Consider the following 25587-nt stretch of genomic DNA (forward strand, 5'->3'; position numbering starts at 1 on the left):
TTGCACTTTGGTTACAATGTTAAAACTTTTATAAGGGTTTTTCCATGTCTAGTAGAGGTCCCACACCCGGCCTGTCAATCCACTGACACATGCCTTGCTTTAAACAGCGCCTGCCATTTGGCAAGGCAAGGTAAATAAGGAGATTTGTTATGTGACGTTTGCTACTCTAACAGAAACACAGGCATTGAAAAAGAGCTGAAGCTGTCGTACTTACATTGTGACTGCAGGTTCCTGACTTAGTACAGACACTGCAGTGAATGCTTAATCCACTGCTTCATATAAAAACAGGTGCAATATCAAAGTCTTCTCCTGACCAATCTCTTTTACAGTCAGAGCGGGGAGGGGGGGACGGAAGAAGGGAGGAGGAGGGAGGGACGGAGGGAGAGAGAGAGAGAGACAATCAAGAACCAACACATAAGTAGAGTAAAAGTATATCACTGATTCCTTCTTTCTTTTTCCCCCACAACGAACAGGGCTTACCTCAGCAAAAATTTAAATTCCCATACAAAAGTAAATTTTGCTAGGCATGCAGCGTTTCACAAGTTTTTGAATACTGAGCACTTCGGCAGCGGTGCCTTGCACTTTACAACATATCAAAAATCTGATTTACGTCCCTTCAGTGTGGGCGAGGTCCAGGCAGACCAAGGTGTGCACAGAGGTCAGGAGCAGGCAGCCAAGGGAACCACTCCCACATATTTCCAAACTGCAAGCGGGCAGGATTTCACCCAGGAAGGTTGCTGCACTAGGTGGCACCCTTAAAGCACGGTCCAAGTTTCAGAGTTATGAAACTGAGCCACTTTCTTTCGAGTCTTTATTCATCTCTGCGTGTCCTGCTAACTCGCGAGTGTTATGTAAGCTCGTGGAGAAAACAGCATTTTGACGCGAAACTAATGGGCAGGTCAACTACAGGGCTTAAAAAATAATTCCCTTATAGACTATGTAATATTTATACATAATGACTTGGATTTACAAAACTGAAGGCAACAGTAGCTGTTACCGAGCTCACACCTATGTGCCAGCTGGAGATGATGTAACTAGTGGGTCTGATAATATAAGCCACCTGAGAACTGAGACAAAGCCATCAGAGCACGCTGCCACAGTCTCCTTGAATCCTGGTGTGTTAAGTTCTGTTGTGTCTGGAGAACGCTGTCTCCTTGGAGCCATCCGTCACCTGTGGCTCTTACAACTTTTCTGCCTTCTTTTGTGTATGTGAACCTGAGCCTCGCACACACTAAGAAAAGTTCCAAAAACCACATTTTAAAATATTAATCTATAGATCTGTTTAAATGAAATCTGGGTGTTTCCTTCACATAATTATCTAAGGTATACTAAGCATTTGGATGGTTATATTTTCTAAAAATTATAGTTCAGATAACATCATTACTTCATGGGTATAAAACACAGAGACAAACACATTTGTTCTCTAAAATATATATATATATATAGTAAGCTTTTGACTATAGATTTATTTTCCTTGCCACATATCTCCCACATTCAAAGGAAATTTTTATAGCTATAGTAATTACATATATATGTACATATATATACATAAATCATTTTATCATACAGTATTTGAGACTGAAAATGAGATGATAAAATATCCTTCGTTATTTTATTTGAATTAGGAAACTATTACACTGTCCATAGTTTTCATAAGTCAATATATTAATTAATATAGGAATGAGCACTAAAGAGCATTGGGAAATCATGTGACCTTACGCCATTAATTATTAAGAGAAATATCACAATTTGTACTGAGTATCATTTATACACTAAAAATTAGTAACAAGGAGAGCTATGTGATTCCTTATTTTATCATTTAAGACAGAGTATTGCTGTATAGCCCAGGCTTGCCTAAAATTTGTAGTCCTTTTGCCTTAAACTCCCAAATGCTGGGTTTGCAGATGTGAGCTACCTGGATGCATGTGATTCTATCTTAGAAAATAAGATTTTCAAGCTGGCATTTCACTGAATGGAAGCCTTGGTACATAAGAACAGTTTCTCCATTTACTGTGAACATGTGTGCTAAGTGGTGAGCATCTTTTAAACAAATGCCCTCCCCCGCTGGACACAGGAATGACAAGCATAAAACAAGTAACTAAAACAGTGTCTGGCTGAGTCATTATTGTGGTTTGGATCTTAAGCCTATGTGTTGGATGGTTGGTTCCTATCTGATGGCCCGGCTGGGAGGTGTCAGAGCCTTTAGGAGAAGGGACCTAGAGGAGGAAGATGCCCTTAGCGCAACTCACAGGTACATAGGGACCCCACCCATCCTGTTTCCTGGACACCGAGATGAAGGGCTTTGCTCCATGTTCTCTGAGGTGACGTTCTGTCTCCTATAGGCCCAAAAGAAACAGTGCCAACTAACTACAGACCAAGGCTGTGAGCCAACATAAACCACCCCTTTATTTTACTCCTCTCAGTGTTTCCATAGTGACAGAAGGCTGAACAAAAACTCACATGTGAGATTTTTACTTAAAATGAGGATAATTCCATGTGGGTCAATCTACAGTTCTTGCCAATTCCTATGTATGTGTGCTATTTTATTATTTAAGACAGAATCTTGTTGTGTAGCCCATGCGGTATAGCACTATAGAAGCACACATCAAACCCAATAATATGGGTTAACTAATAAGAAGTGAGAGACTCAAAAAGCAGTATTATTTTCAAGTAACCTCGGGAAAAAAGAAGCATTTGTAAGCAGAAATGAATGACCATTACACACAATGTTCAAAAGCACAAAAAGCCAAGGTGGTCAACCAGTTGTTGGCAGGCCCAAGGCCAGGATGTGTTCGGGCACATATGTGGAAGGTGTACAGTTTACAGGGGTGTGAGGTAGTGGAGAAAGCGGTTTCTGGTGCAAGGAAGGTAGACCCCAGGCATAAACATCACCCGAAGGGCAGCAGGAAGTCCCTGAAGAGTCTTTGGCAATGGAGTTGCATGGTCATACTGGCATGTTAGGAAGTTCATTTTAATGATAGTATAGAAAATACTTGGCGTCAGAAAAATATTATTATTATTAATTTTAGTAATCAAGTATAGTGGAGGAGTAAAGTAAATAGAAATCAGGATAAAGAACAGCAATTAAAGGTATCCTTAAGAGGCACACCACAGACAAGAAAGCAGAGTAAGGAAGAAAAGCATCAAGGGTGGTTTTCAAATGCTGCTGCAATTCAACACAGTCTAACTATCAGGTAGATGAAATGATGAGAAGCCTCCTCAGACCCACTTGAATCGCTAAATCGCGACAGCGCCAATATCAAGTTCTGACAAGGATACTGAGAAACCAGGACCCACACTCATTGCTGACGAAACTATAAAACAGTACATCTACTTTGGGAAATACTTTGGGAGTTCCTGAAGAAGTTAAACACAAGGGCTGGGAATGCAACTCAGTGACAGAGTGCTTGTGAGGCCAGCAAGTCAACTCCCAGGGCCACAGGGGAAAAGGTTAAATATACACTAAAGCATATAAATATATATGAAAGAAATGAAAGCACGGATCTACACAAAGACCTTTATGCAAGTTTTTAAAACGGCTCCACTCTTGCTGTCCTCAAAGTAGAAAGTATCCACATAGCCATAAGCTGACAAAAGGATAAACAAGCTGTGGCGTGAGCACGCAATGGAATACTGTTTATATATGTTAAGACATGAATGAACTTAAACATGCTAAGTGAAAAAGTGAGTTACGGAAGAGTACATACATGATTTTACTTATGTGAAATGCATAGAAAGGCAAAGACAGTAGTAGCTCTCTGGGCTAGAACCATAAGCTAGATGTGAATACGAGCAATCTTTTCAGAGAGACAAAATTGTTACAGAACTGAGTTATGGAAATGACTATACAACTCTGTAATGTAAAAATGTCACAGGATGACTGACATGTGTAATTCTACTGTTGAAGACAAGAATATGGAAATATAATCCACGAGTAAGATAATGATTCTTACTTGAAATACTGTAATGTTTTGAAGGAAAAATGGCCCCCATAGACTCATTGAGGGCATGATTGGAGATGTTTACTTTTGAGAGGAAGTGTGTCACAGGAAGGGGGCGGGGGCTTTGAGGTTTCAAAAGCTCAAGCCAGGCCTAGTGGATCACGGTCTCTTCCTGCTTCCCTAGAAATCCATTTGTAGAAGTCTCCAGAGCCATGTCTGTCTGCGTGTTGCTATGCTTCCCACCATGACAATAATGGACTAAACCTCTGAAACTGTCAGCCAGTTCCAATGAAATGTTTTCCTTTATTAGAGTTGCTGTGGTCCTGGTGCCTCTTCACAGAAATAGAAACCTTAAGACAGACATACTAAGTTTTTAAAAGACTTTTATTTATGTGTGTGGGGTGGGGGAGAGCATGCCATGTGTGGAAAAGTACCTGCAGAGCCCAGAGCAGTGGTTCTCAGCCCTAATGCTGTGACCCTTTAATACAGTTCTCCAAGTTATGGCAAACCCCACCCATAAATTGCTACTTTATAACTGTAATTTTGGTACCGCTATGAATCGTAAAGATCTGATATGCAACCCCCAAAGGGGTCACGACCCGGTTGAGAACCACTGGCCTAGAAGACGGCATCAGATCCCCTGGAGCTGTAGTCAGTTGTGAGTGTCATACCATGGTGCTGGGAACCAAACTTGGGTCCTCTGGAAGAGCATCAAGTGGTCTCAATGCCACCTCTCCTCTCTCTAGGCATTAGTATGTCTTCAAGTGCCATGAGGACATGCAGGAGTCTGAAAATGCACCTCTCCCACTCAGGAAACCAATAAGACCAGAGAAGGTGGCCTCTGGATTTGAAGCCATTTATTATGCACGTGTGTGACACAGAGGCCAGGGACTGTCTACTGTAATACTTCACTGAAGCACTGGCGGTTGGAGCAGGGCCAAGAAAGCAGAAGAACAAGAGAAAAGTCATAGTCCCTCTCCCCAGGGGCGAGCTCTTCCTTGCAGATTTCCATTGTTTAGCTCTATAATTCAGTATGTAAATCCTCATTTTGTGTCTATCACTCTAGACCAGGTCCAATCTCTTAACACTATCCCACACTTCTTAAAACCTTTTTTCATTTCAACATTTAATAAGTTACTTACTTTGTTTCTCCTCTTGGCAACACTTGTAATTTCAAATGAGATATGTGGTCCTTTGATATTTGCCAGGGATTGAGTCCAGGACTTCTTTTTTTCTTGGTTTTTCAAGACAGGATTTCTCTGTGTAGCTTTAGTGTCTGTTCTGGCACTAGCTCTGTAGACCAGGCTGGCCTCAAACTCACAGAGATCTGCCTGCCTCTACCTCCCAATTGCTGGGATGAAAGGTGTGCGCCACCACCACCCAGCTTGGGCCCAAGACTTCTTACAAAGACCACAATCCATGAGCACATTTCCTATGTGTGTACTTTTTAGTATTTTAATCTTTTCCAGATGACTTATAAAACCTAACCTAATACAGTGCCAATACTATGTAGGTAGTGGGAACAGGATCATGCTCAAGAAATAAACCTCTACACGTTCAACACAGACGCAACTTCTCCTGAGTATTGTGGATCCCCAGGTAGCTGAGCCCACTGGTTGTAGAACCCAGCAAGCAGGGAGCCCTCTGGGTAAGGGTGCCAACTACACCTCTACATCTTCATAGGAATGTCTTACCTTCAGGTATGTGAATGCATCACATGTGTGCCTGGTGCCTGTAGTGGCCAGAAGAGGGCACCAGATCACCCTGGAATTGGGTTGGTGATTGTGATCAAGAGATGGTTGCGAGTCACCATGTGGGTGCTGGGAATAGAACTAGGGCCCTCTACAAAAGCGGTGCTCTTAACTCCTGAGCCATCTCTTCAGCCCCACAAGCTAACTTCTTGTTATAAATAACAGTGCTGTCCACCCTGTCCCATTTCCCCTTCTTTCTTAGCTGCATCTTCACCCTTATATCGTGATGATTCTAACATTTACATTCTGATCTACCATCCTAATGAACTATTTTATATTTTGCCTCTGACTTACTCTAAAAGTTAAGAAACAATAAAAAAGTACTTGGATTATTAAGACTATCCAATTAGTATTTGTGGGCAGATTCATGCGGTTTGCAAGAATAACACGGTTTTTCTCATGCACTAGGGTCTCTTTTCTCACCCTCCTGAAGATGGTTTAAAATCATCTTACATTTTGTTTGCATCTTATTTGACTTTTTATAGATATGAAGTTAAAGAGTAACAATTTTAATATCACAAATATTAGCATCTTAATCATGCTATTTATTTCAGGCATTTCCCTTTCATTTCCCGAGACGCCTTCTCTTCCAGAGCTCTCCTGTACCCCTACATTTGACTGGCTGTCCTCTAGAATTGCTACCGAACAATCAAGCTGTCATTTCAAAGCTTCTCTTCCCTGGATTGATCCCCATTTCCTAGAGGCCCGATCTCCCATTTTGTTTGCTCTCTCACTTGGCTGGAACCATTACCTAATGTCCTATAACAGGGTACAGTACATGCTCAGAGGTTCCTACATGACGAATGGCATCTTTCTTCTCTCTGTACACATGATAGCATTTTATATGGTTATATTAATGTACATTGAAAAAATCCCCAATTTGGATACTGTACTGTTATCTTTAGTGTTCAGCAGTGTAGACCAGAAGATAGTGCCTGCTCAATCATTAAAACCTTGTAAGTTACCACTTTTCTCCTCTCCCCTGAGTATGTGAGATCTTTTATTTCTGTGGAAGGTTCCAAAATTCCCTGAGAATGCTACCTAAACTCATCCTTGGAAAAGTTTTCAAATAGTGCTAGATAACCACGTGGGGCATTCCTGGCTGAGTTTCACATCCATCCGTTATGGGCTTGGCTAACCTACTCCCTCCCATCACCGTTCTCTGTAGCCTAGATCTGGGGGACTCAGGTTCCTCTGTTACACATCTACACTTGTTACATGACCCATTTTTTGACAATGTTTTGAGGGCTTTTTTTTTCAGCTGTACCTTGTTGTATTCTTGCCTTTAGTGGTACATCAATTAAGAGATCTTTAACTGCATATCGCTCCCATGGATGTAATTAAAGGATGCAATAGCTTCTCTCATTTCTCACAATATACCAGTTAAAAACATCTTTAAGACTGGAGACATGGCTGCTCTTCCAGAGGACCAGAGTTCAAGACCCAGCATCCATACCAGACACTCATAACCACCTGAAACATGCTTATGCCCACACATACACGTAATTAAAAATAAAATCTTTTAAGATGCATTTCTAGGTTCTGTTTCGTTCCCTTCATTTCATAACTTCCAGGCCTGGATCATCTGTAATCAAAGTTGCTTTTCCTGGCCTGTCTGAGAAGCCTGAGCACTCACGTGTTTGAGCTGCTTGTTCTTGGCTGGCACTTCCAGATAAGAGGTGTCGATTCTGCCGAGATTGCGAAAGGACATCTGCTTCCCAGCAGACCTCACGCCCTGATGGGAACGGCATTCTGTACTCCCTGTACCTGGGCAGAACGTTTGATTAGCAGCTTTGTTTTGGGGAAGAGCTGGCCAGGAGCCCACTGACAAGACAGCCCCGCTATCAGATGGCACAGAGGAACCTTCTCTTACAGCAGATGAACACCCATGACAAACCCCAGACCAGGTACTTTTGTATGATGCTTGATCGTGAGCAGCATATGCATGTATATTTGTGTGGGTGGGACCTGGGATGAGTTTGTTTCTTCAGACAAGGTCTCAACTAGTTGGAGCTGGCCTGGAACTACGGAGCCTAAGCTGGCCCTAGACTTGTGGCAGCCTGCCTGAGCGCCCAAGTGCTATGACTGTAGGGGTGTGCTATGTGAGGGGAGAGCCTGCCTGAGCGCCCAAGTGCTATGACTGTAGGGGTGTGCTATGTGAGGGGAGAGCCTGCCTGAGCGCCCAAGTGCTATGACTGTAGGGGTATGCTATGTGAGGGGAGCAGCCTGCTATATAAGTCCAAGCAGAAATACCTGACAGGTTAAAAAATATCTTAAGGATTATAAACATCTAAAATCATACAGAAATATGTCACACAAGCTGTTATGGCTTATATGCTTATATCCCCTTAAAAGATCATATTGAACCTTAATTTCCAATGACACCATGTTAAGAGGCTAGGCTTCTGCAAGGTGATTGATTCAAAAGGGATCCTTCCTCATGAATGGGACTAAGATCATAAAAGAGGATTTGGGCTGGAGAGATGGTTCTTCTCACAGAGGACCAGAGTTCGACTCCCAGCACCCACTGTAGGGAAGTAGGGAAATGTACATCTGTCTATAACTCCATTTCCAATGTTTGCAACACCCTCTCCTGGACTCCATAGACACCTGGTGTGTATATGTGAGTCTCTCTCACACACACACTTCTAAAATTTTTTTTAAAGAAGCTTTGTAGAGTATCCAGATTTGTCACCCTCTGTCCCTTCATGCCAGGACACTATGTTCTTCTTTGGAGGACTCAGAAACAAGGCTAGACCATAGCAGCTGAGAGCATTCTCACAGCATTCTCTCACTTGTACCTTGACACTGGATTTTCAAGTCTCCAGAGCTGTAGGGAACACTGCCATGTGTTGCTTACTAACAGGCATCCCTTCTAAGAAATCCATCTGACACTGGATTTATCCTTGTGAGCTCATAGAAGACACAATCTACTGGTTATACAGCATACACAATATACATCTGGTTATACAACATACACACTATACATTTGGCTATACAGTATACCCATTACACATTTAGCTATACAGCAAACCCACTGTATATTTGGCTATACAGCATAACTATTATACATTTGGCTATAAAGTATACTCACTACACATTTGGCTATACAGCATACCCACTATACATTTGGCTATACAGTATACCCACTGTACATCTGGCTATACAGTATACCTACTACAATCTGGCTATACAGTATACCCACTGTACATTTGGCTATACAGTATACCTACTACACATCTGGCTATACAGTATACCTACTACACATCTGGCTATACAGTATACCCACTGTACATTTGGCTATACAATATACCTACTACACATCTGGCTATACAGTATACCCACTGTACATTTGGCTATACAGTATACCTACTACACATCTGGCTATACAGTATACCCACTGTACATTTGGCTATACAGTATACCTACTACACATCTGGCTATACAGTATACCCACTGTACATTTGGCTATACAGTATACCTACTACACATCTGGCTATACAGTATACCCACTGTACATTTGGCTATACAGTATACCTACTACACATCTGGCTATACAGTATACCCACTGTACATTTGGCTATACAGTATACCTACTACACATCTGGCTATACAGTATACCCACTGTACATTTGGCTATACAGTATACCTACTACACATCTGGCTATACAGTATACCCACTGTACATTTGGCTATACAGTATACCTACTACACATCTGGCTATACAGTATACCCACTGTACATTTGGCTATACAGTATACCTACTACACATCTGGCTATACAGTATACCCACTGTACATTTGGCTATACAGTATACCTACTACACATCTGGCTATACAGTATACCCACTGTACATTTGGCTATACAGTATACCTACTACACATCTGGCTATACAGTATACCCACTGTACATTTGGCTATACAGTATACCTACTACACATCTGGCTATACAGTATACCCACTGTACATTTGGCTATACAGTATACCTACTACACATCTGGCTATACAGTATACCCACTGTACATCTGGCTATACAGTATACCTACTACACATCTGGCTATACAGTATACCCACTGTACATCTGGCTATACAGTATACCTACTACAATCTGGCTATACAGTATACCCACTGTACATTTGGCTATACAGTATACCTACTACACATCTGGCTATACAGTATACCTACTACACATCTGGCTATACAGCAAACTCATTACTCTACATGTGGTGCAATAGTGACTAAAATGTCATTATCGAGAATGCAGCTATATCCACAGCACTTTCAATTTTTATGGCAATGTTATTTAAGACAGAACTAAGTTTATATGGTTTAAAAATCTTAAAATATTTACTATCCGACTGCTTGCAGAAATTTTGCTAGCCCTTTATTTAGAGCAAATGACCACAGTGGACGTCCCATTTTCATTGGATTTCTTCAGGAAAAGAGTTTTTCCTCCCTGAGCAGACTATCTTCCTCACAGCCTGTCTTCAAAGGAAAAGACAGGGGGCTGCGGTGTCAATCTCCCAACATTACCTTTTCACCCTCCAAAAACTGTTAGAAAGATTATCTGCTAGCAAGTAATGCTAACTCCCCATTCCTTTTATTACTGCTATTTTAAGGTTGCTCATTTTCATGGTCCCCTAGTTTATTTTACTGCCATGTGAAGCTGAGACAAGATTATAACCAATATACCTCATTAATCCATCAGAACCAGGAAACCATTTCCCAATATTACCTTTGCTTCTGATAGATACAGAATAGAAAGATCTTATTGATTGGTAGAAAAAAAACCACTTTTTTTACTTCTCTAATTTCAAAATACTAGGAAAGACCAAAAAAATCATATAGCAAATGTTATGAATGGGGAAATATAAAAAGTCACAACAAGATGACAGCTACAGAAGATAAAGAAATACTTATTAATTCCTATTACGTGTACGTGTGCATGTAGGTCAGAGCTCAGCCTCAGGTGCTGCTCCTCGGGTGCCACCCACCTTATATTCTTTGAGACACGGTCTCTCATTGGCATGGGTCTCGTTGATTATGCCAAGCTGGCTGCTAAGGAAGACTCGGAGTCACCTGTCAGTGTGTGCCACCACGCCTGGCTTTTTATTTTTTAAAATGTGAGTTCTGAGGGTAGAGCCACATCCCTGAGCTTCCATGGCAAGCACTCTTCTATCTCCTCAATTGTCTCAGTTCCAATTCCACTGCTGTGAAGAGACACAGCAACCAAGGCAACCTTATAGTAGAAAGCGTCTAACTGGGGATTGCTTACAGTTTCAGAGGCTGAGTCCATGACATCATGGTGGGGAGCTGAGAGGCAATGGTGCTTTACATCCTGATCCACAAGTAACAGGCAGGGAGCCCACGGGCCTGCTGTGGGCCCATCCCTCAGTGATACTCCTTCTCCAACAAGGTCAGGCCTAGTAATTTTTTCTAAACAGTTCCACTAATTGGGGACCAAGCTTTCAAATATATAAGCCTAGGGGGCCATCCTCACTGAAACCACTAAACCAGCCCAAAATCTTTGCTTTCTATTAAATGTAAATATTCTTGGATATTTTGCTTTTATTAATATGTAAACTGACAGGAGTTTGAGAGCCTTTCAATATTTTATAACAGAATCCTGCATCGGTGAACAAAAGCACCTGCACAGTTCATCTATGTGCAGTGTGTGTGAACTGCTTTGCATGACCACTTATGTACTCCTACTCAACTTTTCACAACTTTTCTCTACGTGAGACTACGTATCTCTTTAGAGTAGAAAGCATTTTATTTCCTTTGTAGATCCTTCATCATTTGGTACTAAGTAGAAATATAAAAGACTGGATAATTTAAATTATGCTGTCAGTTGAATATAACAATGCGACATTAAATTTATGTATAAGGGTCAAAAAGTAGAGCCGAGAATGTAATACCGCAAGTAAAAATAGACTAATAATTTTGTCCATATGAATGGACGAACCTCCAAAGAGGGGTGCATAGAAACAGTGCTGAGCTTGGAGCACAGCACCTCTTGCCTGCAGCAGATGAAGAAGCTCCATCTGATTTGAGAAAGACGAATGCACATCAGGTATCTGCACTATCTTGACATCTCCATTAGTAACATACCTATGACATAGAAGATTTAATATTAAAACTGTATTTTCATTTTGAATAGCAAGAATAAAATCTTTTCAGTAGTCAAAAACCGATCTAGTCCAATTACTGAATTATGGAGAAGACACATTTTGGGCTCATTCTGCAATCCAGGGTGATTTCAGACCTGTGAGCTGCCTTCGTCCGTCTCTCCAGTGCTGGAGTTACACGTGTCACAGAGAAGCACCAGAGGCCCTGCTGGCCACATCTTCTTCCCAGCATTTCGTGTTGTCTGCAGTTTGGACTTCCGGCTATTCTGCATGTCGACAGGAACCGCTCTAGCTTTCCCTGATGACGCGGTGTGCAGCACTTTTCCATACACTTGGCCACTTGCACATCTTTGGCAATGTATCTGTTCAGAACTTTTGATCATCTTTGAAAAATTAAGACTTACTCTTAGCATATTTTATGTATATACGCGGTTTTAGTCTGTATATGTCTGTGTGTCACATGCATGCACAGTGTCTGCAGATGTCAGAAGAGGGAGTTGGACCCTCTGGAACTGGAGGTATGGTTGCGAGCTGACATGTGGGTGTTGGGAGTCAAACTTGGGTCCTCTGGTAGAGCAGTAAGTGCTCTCTACCACCACGCCATTGCTCAGGCCCTCTAAATGTTAAATTTTAAGAGCTCTTTATAGTTTAGATCTTTATCAGATACATCAGTGGCAAATATTTTCTCCTAGTCTGTGTTTTATTGTTTCCTTCTCTTGCCCATTTCTTGGAAATTTTTAATATCAAGGAATCTGTATTATCAATATTTCTTTCATGTACCATGCCTTTGTTGAAGTATTGAAAAGCTGCCACCAAGTTCAAGGTCATTTCTATTTTTTCAACATTATCTTCTAGAATTTTTTATAGTGTTGTACTTTATGTGTGATCCATTTTTAGTTAACTTTTTGTGAAGAATATATATGACCTGTGATTTGTGTCTAGGTTGTTTTTTCTTTTTCCTTCTCCTATCTTCTCCCTTTCTTCTTCCTCCTCTCCTCCTCCTTCTTTCTTTTCCTTCTTCTAACATGTAGAAGGCTAGTAGTTGTTCCAACACCATTTGTTGAAACAGTGCTTTGTCATATAGCCCAGGCTGGCTGCACTTCCTCAGTCCCCTGAGTGCTAGGCTTACAAGCTTTCCTGCCCTCCCTCCCACATGTCTTTTCTGTCTTGTATTGCCCATGCTACTCTGATAACTATCTGTGTTGACTATCCAGTTGACTATCTGTGCATTGGTCCATTTCTGGATTTTCTATTTTCCTCTGTTGATCTTTTTACAGATTTATTCACCTAAGCCATGATGTCTTGATTATATGTGAAAATAGTAAGTAAGTTTTGAAATTAGGTGGTATAAATCCGATATTATCCTGGTTCAGTATAGCACCGGCTATTCTGAGTCCCTTACCTCTCCATTAGACTGCAGAACTAGCTTAGCAATGTTGTTAGAATGCTGTTAGGAATTCTGACTGGGTTTGCACTGGACCTGTAGATTAGGCTGGGAAGAAATGAAATCTCATCAAACTGAATGTTTCTACCAGTTCTTCCTTGTGTTTTCCATTTTGGAGTTTTGTCACACAACCTTATGCATATTTTGTTACTTAAGCCTGTGTAGTTCTTATCTGGGGGAGTTAATGCCAATATTTTCCTTTTAATTTCCAATTCTGTTCATATTTGTTCAATGCCAGTAAACAGGAGGATGATTGGCTTTTACAGACTAATCTTGTATCCTGTAACCTTGCTGTAATTGCTTACTAGGTAAAGATTTTATTCTTTTGTATTACCTACAGAGAATCATTCTATGCACAAAGATAGCTAACTCTTCCTTCTCAGTTAGTATATTTTAATTTTTATTTTCTCCTCTTAATGCATCAGCTAGTACATCCAGTGCTGTGTTGAAAAGAAGAGGTAAAAGTGGATCTTTTCATATTCTTAGTATCAGCAAAAGGCTTCCTGCTTTCTCACCATTTAAACAGGTGATAACTGGTCTTTATAGGCTGAAAAACATCCTCTCTGCTTTTGTTAAGTCTTTCTCATGAATGGATGTTGAATCTTTGTCAAATGTATTTATTGGTTGATTTTCCTATTAGTTGGCTGATGTTACAGATCACAGTACTTCATTGTAGAATGGTAAATCAGCCTGATATAAGATGGATAAATCCCACTGGTTGAGACATATGTTTCTATTTATGCATCATTAGACTTTATTACACTGAGGTATCTTGTATCCCTGTTCATGGAAGACACAGGATAGTTGTTTTATTTTGTTTTTTTTTTAATCTGGAAACATGCTTGGTTTTTGGAATAGGGCTCCAAGGACCTCACAGAATGAATTAGAAAGCATTTCTTTTGCTTCCACTGTAGAGAATTGGTATTGTTTCCCTCTTAGTGTCGACAGAAACCACAATGAGTCATCTAGGGCTAGTTCTTTCTATTTTGGATAGTTATGAGCCACCAGCACAATTTCCTTAACAGAGATATATTCAAATTGTTTCTTCCTCTGCGAGTCAGATTGGATCCTTCAAGACATTGGTCCATTCCATCATGGTTGTCAAATTTGTAACATATCCATTCATATTTGTTACTTTTATTGTCTATGCAATTTATAATGTCCCTCTTTTGGTGTTTTTGGAAACATGTTGGTGCATTCAAGTGCCTGTGTATGTGAAAGTAGGCACATACATATATACACACGTAGGTACAGTCCACGATCCATCCTGTTTGCTTCTGGAACTCATCAATTCAGCTTGGCTGACTGACAACCATCCCCAGGGATCAGCCTGTCTCTGCCTTCCTAATGTCAAAATTAAACGGCGCACTACCACACCCACCTGTTCACACGGGCACAGCAGCTTCAGTCTGTGCAGTAAGCACTTTCCTGACTGAGATATTGGCCCAGTCCCTCTTCCATTTTTCATATTGGCTATATGCAGTGAAAGATTAATGTAACGACAGTTTGGAACTTTCCTTCACTTTCAAAAATGGACGGATTGTTCAGCTAGAAAATCCATAAAGAGGGTCAGCAAGACGGTTCAGTGGATAAAGGTGCTTGTTGCCAAGCCTGATGACCTGATATCTACCTCAGGAACCCACATGGTGGGAAGGAGAGACTCATCTTCTGCCAGATGTCTTCAGACGTCTACACATGCACTGTGGCACAGGCACCCCTCCCCCACCACAAATAAATGAAGAAAGAAAATCAACAAAGAAACAATGAATGAACAAAAGATGAACTGGCCAAGTATGCTGGTGCCTCTAACACCAGCATCCAGGAGGTACAAACTGGAGACTACAGACTGAGGCCAACCTGGGCTACACAGTAGCAAGATATCATCTCAAAAATAAACAAAAGCTAAGAACTATAAAGAAAAGAACAACAAATTGTATTTGCTCAAAATTAAAACTGCTACTTTCTGTGTAGAATCATTAAGACAAAAAAAAGTCACACCACAAGTTGGAAGAAGAGTGTTTCTTATGCACATATCCAAAGAAGCACTTATAGCTAACATACATGTATAAAAATCCCAAAACTGCAGAGGTAAGATGGCTCGATTTTAAAATGAAGGAAATGTGAAGTCTTTTTGCCAAGGAAGATATTGAAGAGCTGGTTAATAAGCACATGGAAAAGTGCTCAAAAACCATAGTCATGAGACAACAGCGACTTTAAAGCCACAATGAAGTCCACAGCGCTGTTAGAAAAAAGTCAGACAAGCACAAGGCCATGAATCAGTTCTCATTCTTGATGGGAGTGTCAAGTATAGTAATGACTTTACAAAAGAGTGCTATAGTTTCTTACAACCACCACCATAGGGGAGAGCCTTCAAGATGGAGCCTCATGTGCTCTACTTCCTAGCATTCACAGCCCAGACAATCTTTTCCCTCTGAATATGCTTGGACTTATTAACTCACTTCTGCAGCCCAGAATGATCAGAAGTATTTCCAATATGGATTTTAAAGAGAATGGCTTCCTTCCTGGGTACTTTGTCTGCTCTCAGCCTGCTTTGTTGCGAGGAAAGTCAGACGCCTTGTCAGGAGGTGACTGACAGCCAGGACTGGTAGGAGTAGAGTCTAAGGCAGGTGATCCCTGAGGTGAGCATGCTCCCTGCTGACCCCTTGACTGTCTGGGTCATCCCAAGATTCCTGACCTAACAGTAAGATGACACATTTTGTTGCTTTCAGCCTCTGGGTATCTGCTATGCAACACTAGAGAACTAATGAGCCTAGGATACAGCTAATTATTGCATCCCTATGTCCTTACCTAAGAAAAATTTTTTAAAAAGCAAGTCTGCATTTAAAACAAAGTGTATCCAAGTGGTGGTAGCACACACCATTCACCCCAGCACTCGAGAGGCAGAGGCAGAAATTCTCTGAGTTCAAGGTCAGCCTGGTCTACAGAGTAAGTTCCAGTACAGCCAGGGTTACAGAGAAACCCTGTCTCAAAAAAAAAAAAAAAACAAAAAAAAAACCATAGATAAATCAATAAACGTGCAAATCAATCATCAGACTACCATTATTCACAACAGGAAAACTGGAAAACCCCAAATGTCAATCAACAGGTGAGCAAATAAATTGTGACATATTTATATAACAGAACACAGAGGTCAGTGAAATGGAACAAAATGGACACACATGGACCAACCTCAAAAAAGACTATGAAAGAAGGAAGCCTTAAATGATTCTCTCTCTCTCTCTCTCTCTCTCTCTCTGTGTGTGTGTGTGTGTGTGTGTGTGTGTGTGTGTGTGCGCGCGTGCGCGCACGCATCCATGAAAATGACTTTTAAAAGTTTTCCAATATAAGGACTTGGAATGCCATACTAGTTACTGTTTCTCAGACTCCAGTATGTACCAAACTACCCAGAGAGCTGGTAAAGAACAAACTGACACCTTTACCCAAGATCTTCTAGTTCTGCAGTTTGGTGAGGAGGCGGAGATGCAGCATTTGTGAAGAATTCTCAGGTAATGCTGATACCATCTGGTCCCATGAGGTGGCTGGCACCTTTGAATGTGTATAACACTCTGTGCTTTGTAACATCTTTTTTAAAATTATTTATTTTTAAGATGTATTTATTGTGTATATAGTGTTCTGTCTGCATGTATCCGTGCAGACAAGAGGACCCCAGATCTCATTACAGAGGGTTGTGAGCTACTATGTGGTTGCTGGAAATTGAACTCAGAACCTCTGTAAGAATAGTCAGTGCTCTTAACCCCTGAGCCATCTGTCCAGCCCTGTGTAACATCTGTTGAGACTGACATCAGAGCATGAATTTTGAGGGTGTCATTAGAAAGATGGCAGACCAAAACTTCCTACCATTCTTACCACCGTCCCTGCCCCCCATCCAAACAATGAAGGAAGAACTACATTTCAACCAAACTGAGGGACAGTGGGGGACTGTGGAACAGCAGCCGCTGCCACCCTGCGGAACACAGAAGCCCGGGGCAGCCACTGGGGAAGGAGAGCACTCTGCTTCCACCCCTCAGCCCGTCAAGCAGGAAGGGGTCTCTGTGGGGCAAAGTATAAGGGAGAGCCCCAACTGTTGTAGGATATTTTACTCTTTTGATTTTTTGAGGGGCCTGCTAGCCAACTCCCAAATAAATCACATGTGGAGGCTTATTCATAATTATGATGTCCGGCCTTAGTTTGGCGCGTTTCTTGTCAGCTTCTCTTAAATCATCCCGGCTGCCTTTGCCCGTGGGCTTCTATCTTTCTCTATTTCTCTACACCTTTCTTTGCTTCTTCCTCCATGGCTTCCTGTGCAGCTGGGTGGCTGGCCCCTGAGGGCCTCCTCTCCCTGTCCTCTTGCTGCTCTCTCTTCTAGAGTTCTCCTTCTATTTATCCTCTCTGCCTGCCAGCCCCGCCTGTCCTTGCTCCTGCCTCACCACTGGCCATCCATCTCTTTATTAGGACCAGGTGTTTTAGACAGCTTCACAGAGTTAAGCAAATGCAGCATAAACAAGAGTCACACACCTGAAAATACTATTCCCCAACACCCTGTCACACTGTGGATTATCTACTGGAGACTCTCTCAGTCCTCGGGCACTGAGCCTGGCTGAGGCAGCTTCCTAGAGACCGACTGAGCTTCCACCAGAAGAATGAGCTTGCTTCACCTCTCGCATTAGTGCTGAGCTGCAGCATTCAGGAACTAGAGTCACTCCTTCCGTGCACCCGGTCCTGCATCTGGGAACTAGAGCCACTCCTTCCATGTGCCTGGTCCTGCATCCGGGAACTAGACCCACTCCTTCCATGTGCCTGGTCCTGCATCCGGGAACTAGACCCACTCCTTCCATGAGCCCCGTTTCTGGTGCAATTAGCCATCGCCCCTTTCCACTGCGGAGGCTCCCTGCACTATGCCCGCCAAGCAGCACTGCAACCCTCAATGGAATTATTACTACGCCCTACCCTTGGGGCCAGGCTACTGCAGAGTTGTCTGTCCTCCATTGCAGTAGACAGTGCGCCATTCCTTTAGGGCTGAACTGAGGTGGTCCCCCAGCCAACACAGAGTATCAGTCTTTCAGGGCTCCTCTAGTCCAGAGCTGAGCCAACACCTGGCCACACAGGGATCCCAAACATCCTGTCTATATGAACGTAGTGCCTGCACTATGGGGCGGTACACGAGCCAGGAACTAAGCTGGAGACTTAAAAACACATGCACACACAGACAGAGACACGGGTTATCCTTAATACAAAAACGCCAACTTTATTGTGCTCCAGGGAAGCTGATATAGGGATCCTTCACTGATAGCCATGCTCCAGCTCTCAGGATCTTTCACCTGCAGGCCTCACCAGAACCCATGCCCCTGCCATCCAGCTGCAGGCACAGGTAAACAAGCTGTTTTGCTCAGTTCACTCCAGCAGGCAAAGGGTCTGAGGCAGGCAAAGAAAGCCAAGGGGCCAGGGGTCTGCAGCCCCCGACATATGAATATTAGCAGCTTCCTGACCACAAGAGCACTCGACTTAATGTAATGCTCTTCTTCAAAGCTCCAGAGGCGCCCCTCCCCCCATACTACCTGTGACATCCATTCACACAGGCCAAACTGTCCTAACTCCCCAGCTCACCTGGCCCTGGACTAGCCCCTCATGCTCCAAGTTGTTGAGAAATCTTACCTCTCTAGAGAATAATGTAGTTCTCTGTGCTGCTTCTGAATCTTCAGGTCCACACTGCTGCACCCAGGCCCACAAAGCCAGGGCTACTACTGTGCCCAACACCCCAGGGTCTAGAGTCACACAGCTTATAGTACCTAATCCACTGGTGAAGTCAGAGCTGTCAGGGCTAGGTCACAGAACAGGCACCCTGATCCCCGGGGACTGACAGTCCAAAGAATTTTTTCCTCTGGGCTGACGAGTGTCAGAATTATAGCTGGACCTGAAGCGCCAGACCTCAGAGCAACAGATCCTGGTTTAATGGGAGGACTGCATTCACTCATGTACTGGAAAGTGAGTGACATTACATCTGAAGCCCCAGTACTATGGTAGTTTTGTAAGGCCTTGAGCCCAATAATTTGAGTCTACAGCCACCCACCATGTCCTGAATCCTAACGTGATTGCCTGTGAGCCACTCGTTCACAAACCAGAAGGGAGGTCTTCAGCAAACGCTCCCCACAATTAGAAAGACAGGAGCAGAAGGATCTTTGAAAGCTCCTGTCCTGATAGTCTGTCCAGTCACCATCATAGCACAGACTCCTCCAGCTCAGACCACCGAGACAGCCACAATCACAGCCACACTGCTCACATCTGAAGCTACATGGAGAGCTCACTGCTCCACCCACAGAGAGCCAGGGAAACCTCGCCCAGCCAGCTACCTCAGAGAATACTGAACAGCCATGTTTCCTGGTCAGAATAGCCAAGACAGGGACTCGGCCGAAATGTCCATCAAGCAGTGAGTACATGAAGAAAATAATCATTTTACTCCACTGAGAGGAAGAATGAAATTATGACATTCACAAGATGGATGCAACTAGAGATCAATTTATCAGGCCAAACTGTGCAGGCTGTATTTATGTGTTTAGGGATATATGTGTGCATGCCTGCATGTGTGCGTGTGTGTGTGCGCGCATGTGTGAGAGAGAGACAACAATTGAAGATAAAGAGGCCACAAGTAAGGTGAGTGAGCAAGGGGGTTACTGGAGGGAAGAAAGGGGAAGAGGGAAACGATGTAATATAATTTTAAAAATTAAATTATGAAGAAAAGAGCATATATGAATCTTTGAGATACAGTGCTAGGCCAATGATAAGAACAACAAAGCAAATGATTCAATTTATCTGGCACTCAAGACAGGAAAAGTTAATAATGGTGATGGAAAAAGAATTGTACTGGCTGGTTTTGTGTCAGCTTGACTTAAGCTGGAGTCATCAGCGAGGGAGGAGCCTCAGTTGAAGAAATGCCTCCATGAGATTCAGCTGTAATGCATTTTCTCAATAAGTGATTAATGGTGGAGGGCCCAGCCCATTGTGGGTGGTGCCATCGCTGACCTGGTGGTCTTGAAGTCTACTTAGAAAGATAAAAGCAGGTTGAGCAAGCCAATAAGCCATGGTTTCTGCATTAGCTCCTGCCTCCAGGTTTCAGCCATGCTTGAGTTCCTGTCCTGATTTCCTTTGGTGCTGAACAGCGATGTGGAAATGTAAGCTGAATAAATCCTTTCCTTCCCACCTGCTTTTTGGTCATAGTGTTTCATTGAAGCGTAGTGTTTCATTTACCCCTGATTAAGACAAGAATCATGGCTGCCTTTGGGAGCAGACTGAACTTTCTAAGGTTATGAAATGCTTTGTACCTCAAGTGGCTACCATTTTTAAAACACTAACAAGTATGGAAGACATATACAGTTTCCAGAAAGATAAGACATACTAATAAGTCATCCCACCAAGGTCTTAAAAACTTCTTGCTGAGTCAGAGAAAAGATATTTTACAAAATACCTACAAAGAGGTCATGGAAGCCAGGTATGGTGGCTCATACCTCACAATCCCAGCCCTTTGGGAGTGAGGCAGGAGGATTACAAGATCTATGCTGGCATGGGAGACAGAGAGAGACCCAGTCTCAAAAACTAAACAAACATAAAAGAGGTAATGAGTTAAATTTTTTCCTTCAAAGTTCATTATCATTATCTACCTTTGTATATTGCTCATTATTTCATGAAGCGTCTGGGAAACAACACAGTCACATAGATGGAAAGAAATATAACGAAGTCTACAGTTTTCAGCCTGGTTCATACTATAGCTCAACATGGTTTATTAGGTTTTGCTTTAGACTGTCAAGAGCTACTTCTTTTCCCTCTTTCCTTCTAGTTGCTTTTAAATAGCAACATTTGCCAACCACTGGCATTCGAGATTTTATATGCATGTGTATATATTATGCTATTATTTTGGTAGAGCAATGTAATTAGTCAATGTTCATTTTCAAGTCTTTTAAGCAGTAACTGGAACTCTGAGTGTGTGTGCTCCCTGGTGGCCTTCTGATGAGCTCTAAACCTCTAAGTCCAGTAGGGCACGCTTTTGAGATGACAGCCTGTGGAAATCAATGTCTATTTTGATCATACGTTCAGACTGCTAAGTAAAGCAAACACGCCACTGCTTGAGGTTTAGATCTGGTTCCACTGCCAGCGACAACTGATGGAGTCACTTGTGCCAGACTCCGCGTCTGTAAATGGAAATAACTGTTTTAACTGAGTGTCCGAGGAATCTGGAGGAGGATGGCACCTAAATCCCAAACAGACCAGTTTTAGCTGGTCTGGTAAGGAAGCCTCTCAGCTTTGGCCCTCACAAAAGTTAGCAACCCACCGCACTGTGTTACCTCCTTGTTTCTACTCAAGCCGATCTTTTAAACCAGAAAGTTTTGTCGTGATGATAGAAAGCCTTTTCCAAACCTTTACATGAGACGCAGTTCAATTCAGGACTCACTTAAAAAAATTTCTACAGACCAATCGTTCTGTAGGTGTGTTGGATTTCTTAAAGACACTGGCGCTGCCCTGTGCTCTGCTATTAGGAGGCAAAGCCAGCACTGCAAAGTAAAGGACCTTGCGTGTCTGCCTTTCCTTCCAGCAGTGGTGGCTGTGGCCCTCTGTCCCTGTGGGCCTCCAGTTTTCAAGGAAAATGTAAGGCTTGCCACTTAACAAAGCTCAAGGTGAAGTAGAACGTGAACTCTGAAAAATATCAAGTGGAAGGAAAAGAAAACCTCTCCGTGGACTGGTATAGTCTCCTCAAGTTGTACACGAGAGGTCTGAAAGCAATGCCCCGGGAAGTAATAAAACATGCAAAGGAAATTTAGCCTATGCAGGCTTATCATGTAATTAGTAGCATGCTAAGCACAGCAAGTACATTTTGAGATAGGTTGAATAATGACAATACTACCTAACACACACACACACACAAAATAATTACTAAACGTCACACAATCTTTCAGGAGTAATATGTGCTACTCAAGTAGACATGACTGTACCCACAATGTATTACTTCTCAATCTACCATCTTAATTCGATAATCATATCATTTTTGTTTAAGTCAGATCCTACTTTAAATAGTAAGACTAGATTTTAATCAATGCTATCACATTGCATCAAGAAAGAATCTGGTCTGAACTGAGCTAAACTTTGATTATAGAGAATATATATATATATATATATGTATATATATATATATAATTTTAAGAAAAGGGAAGGGACAGAAAAGAGGTAGCAGAAGCTCAATAAAGTCTGGGAAGTGAAAACTATAGAAGCAGAATGTGTCTGAGTTTGCCACTGGTGACGTCAACACCACCATCTCCCCACACAGGCCAAAGAGCAAGGGCTGTGCTTTCAGGTGTGGGCTGTGTAGCAGGAAATTCCTTTGGTATCCCTTAATTTTGGCATGAACTTTTTGGGAGAAGGTGGCTCATGGCATCCTAGAGACATGGCCTTGAGGTGTTAGAATGTTACTGGTTTTGTGTCTTCCAACCTGTATGGTCCTAGGTTGAGCCCAGATGAGAAGTAGGCTCAGAAGTGGGATAGAGCTTGGTCAAGAAGATAATCTGTCGTGATGTGGGATTCCCCTCTGTATACTGTGAATATGCTTTATCATCATGGTTAATAAAGAAGATGCTTTGGCCTATGGCAGGGAAGACTAGAGCTAGGCAGGAAAACTTAACTGAATGCTGAGAGAAAGAAGGCAGAGCCATGGAGACACCATGTCGCAGCTGAAGGAAAAGATGCCAGAGCCTTACCAGTAGGCCACAGCCTCATGGAGATTTTCAGATTAATAAAAATGGGTTAATTTAAGGTGTAAGAGCTAGCTAGGAATACGCCTAAGCTATTGACCAAAGAGTGTTGTAATTAATAGAATTTCTGTGTGATTATTTGGGTCTGGGCAGCCGGGAAGCGAACGAGCAGCCTCAGTTTATACTGTCACCTACGAAACGCCAATCAGATGTAACTGTATAGTTGAAGACTAGACAACGAATCTTGTGGAAAGAGCTGAAATAGGAGCTTTTGTTTAGGCATGGTCCACTGTCATCTGAGGAGAAATGTGCCACCGAGACACCATCTTGCCCTGGCCCCTATAGGAAGGTCGTGTGGTCACCAACCGATTCGACCTACCACTTGACAATGGACCCTTTCGGGATACTGAAGGCAGCAGGGAACATTCCTGAGCTGCTCTCCAGGAACACCCGAAGACCTTCAGTCTGCTAACTCTGGACTGCTGTTACCCATCAAGGTTATGGAGTTTCTTTCTATCCCTTGTTGGAAAGACTTATTTCCCATCTGCAACAAAAGAACCCTGGCCATGGTATTCTTGAGTAGCATCTGAAGGTAATGGTAAAGGAGAGTGGCCTTCTCTAGTCTACGAGGGTACAAGAGGCATTTTAGCTCCTTCTAGGAGACCCCGCATTCTATGTGTGGCACAGATGGCAGCAGTAGCTCTCTGAGAGGGACCTGCACACACTGTAAGGCTCCACCCCCCAGCTCGCTCCTTCTCCTTCACACAATTTATCACAGCTCTCTAGAGTGGGGAGAAGCTGAGCCTGTGGCTGACAGTGCTGTGCTTGTATCAGGAAGTCCCAGCCAGAAACCTACTAGGAACCAGGTCTCCATTTTCTCCAGGACAGGGTGTCCTCTTCACCTTCACTCATGACTGGTGTGTGACACAAAGTACTAATTTGTTGCATTTTTAGTTTAGTGAGCTTTCTCTTCAAGCTCAATTTAGCCTGACTCACACCGTTGGTTTGGCTCCAGAAAGAAACTGTATCCCCACCCTGGGAATTAGGTCGAATCAGAGCTGTAAGGCTGGGTCTCACTCTGATAACAGAAGTCTGCTGCCCACTCCTCCCCTACCCCAGGTAGATGTTGGACTTCTATGGGACCCATATGACAGATCCTGTGTTTTCTGTCCCTTCTGACTCACCTCTGGGATGTGGTCTTAAGAACTGATCTAGGCTGGGCGGTGGTGCCATATTTCTTTAATCCCAGCACTTGGAAGGTAGATGCAGGTGGATCTCTATGAGTTCGAGAGGCCAGCCTGGTCTACAAAACTAGTTCCAGGACAGCTAGCGCTACACAGAGAAACCCTACCTCAAAAACAAAATAAAACAAAACAAAACAAAAAAAACAACAAAAGGAACAGGTCTAAATTTGATTCTCAGACTCTGAAAAGAAAAACCTTCACAGGAAAACTTGACCCTTAACCCACTTCCAGATCATAATGCTGGCTGCCTTGGGGTGCACTGAGCTATTATTTCACCTTGCAATTAGATTTCTTTGTTTGTAATTTAGGAAAGGACTCTGATATTTCTCATAACCACACCTTCATGACTGTCACAAGACCCTAAGATGCAAGAGGGATGTACTCTGCAGTTTACTAGATTCCCCTACACTTGTGACTTTTTTTAAACTCCATCATAGCAGGCCTCTCCTTTGTATATGTCCATACTCAACTTCCAGCTTCTCTTCTCCAACTCCTTCCCTCCCCCACACCTTCCTCTTCAACTTCTCCTATCCCTCCTCTTCTTTCTCCCTCCAGGTCTCCTTCCAACCACACCCCTCTTTACCTTGATGGATTCTCTCCACCACACACTTGCTCAGGAACTCAGGGAGCAATAAAAGCCATTTCCACTCCTTCAGATAACACCTCTCCTCTTCTCAAGGTAGCTAATGAGGACTGCAGCACCTCCAGCTACACAGTCCCTTTCCCAGGCCCAATTGATCCCCAAGACAATCCAAATTAGGATCTTTCCACCAGGATGACCCTTCAGCTGCATTAGGGAATTCAGAAGGTTCATTGTGGTTTTTGATCTAACATAGTAACATCTATCTAATTTGTTTGTTTGTTTTTGAAGACAGGGTTTCTCTGTGTAGCAGTCTTCTGGCTGTCCTGGAACTCACTCTGTAGACCAGACTGGCCTCAAACTCACAGAGTGCTGGGATTAAGGGTGTGTGCCACTACTGTGCGGCTTACATAATTCTTATTATCTGCCACACACATGAACAATTAAAAATCATTCCTTCTGTAGAGAATTTCCCCCTCGGTGAGGTGGCTAATAAGAACCTTGGCACCGTTCAGATACACATCCTCTTTCCCCTGGTCTGTCCCAAATCAGGCCCTTTTAGTCATGATCCCCCAGCTTCATTAAGGAATCCAAAGGGTCACCGAGCTTTTGCCCTAGGCTAACAATGTAGCTTCATCACGCTATCCTCCTGCTGCACACGAGAAGCCTCATCTGGTCCTTAGCTTAATGCCTGCTGAGGTTCGTGTTCATCATCCAATCACAGCCAGGACAGCTTCCATGGCTGTGACTATTATGGGATCCCACTGGC

General features: G+C 42.7%; 2 protein-coding genes across 5 annotated transcripts in view; one reads left to right on the forward strand and one right to left on the reverse strand.

The window, feature by feature from the left end:
* Nrg4 (neuregulin 4) overlaps window positions 1–7464 on the reverse strand; it is a 73951-nt gene extending 66487 nt beyond the window's left edge. For 2 of the 4 annotated variants that reach the window (XM_048417148.3, XM_048417146.3), the window contains exon 1: window positions 481–789. The gene's annotated coding sequence lies outside the window, so the exon portion shown is untranslated. Of the gene's footprint in view, window positions 1–214; window positions 321–480; window positions 791–7328 lie in introns of those variants that run through there. The other 2 variants (XM_048417147.3, XM_085688781.2) reach the window with 2 other exon arrangements.
* Tmem266 (transmembrane protein 266) overlaps window positions 7459–25587 on the forward strand; it is a 152964-nt gene continuing 134835 nt past the window's right edge. The window contains exon 1 of the mRNA XM_048416948.3: window positions 7459–7599. The gene's annotated coding sequence lies outside the window, so the exon portion shown is untranslated. The remainder of the gene's footprint in view (window positions 7600–25587) is intronic.

This window comes from Myodes glareolus, chromosome 4 (genome assembly GCF_982192425.1).
Source record: "Myodes glareolus chromosome 4, mMyoGla1.1, whole genome shotgun sequence".
NCBI classification, from domain to species: domain Eukaryota; kingdom Metazoa; phylum Chordata; class Mammalia; order Rodentia; family Cricetidae; genus Myodes; species Myodes glareolus.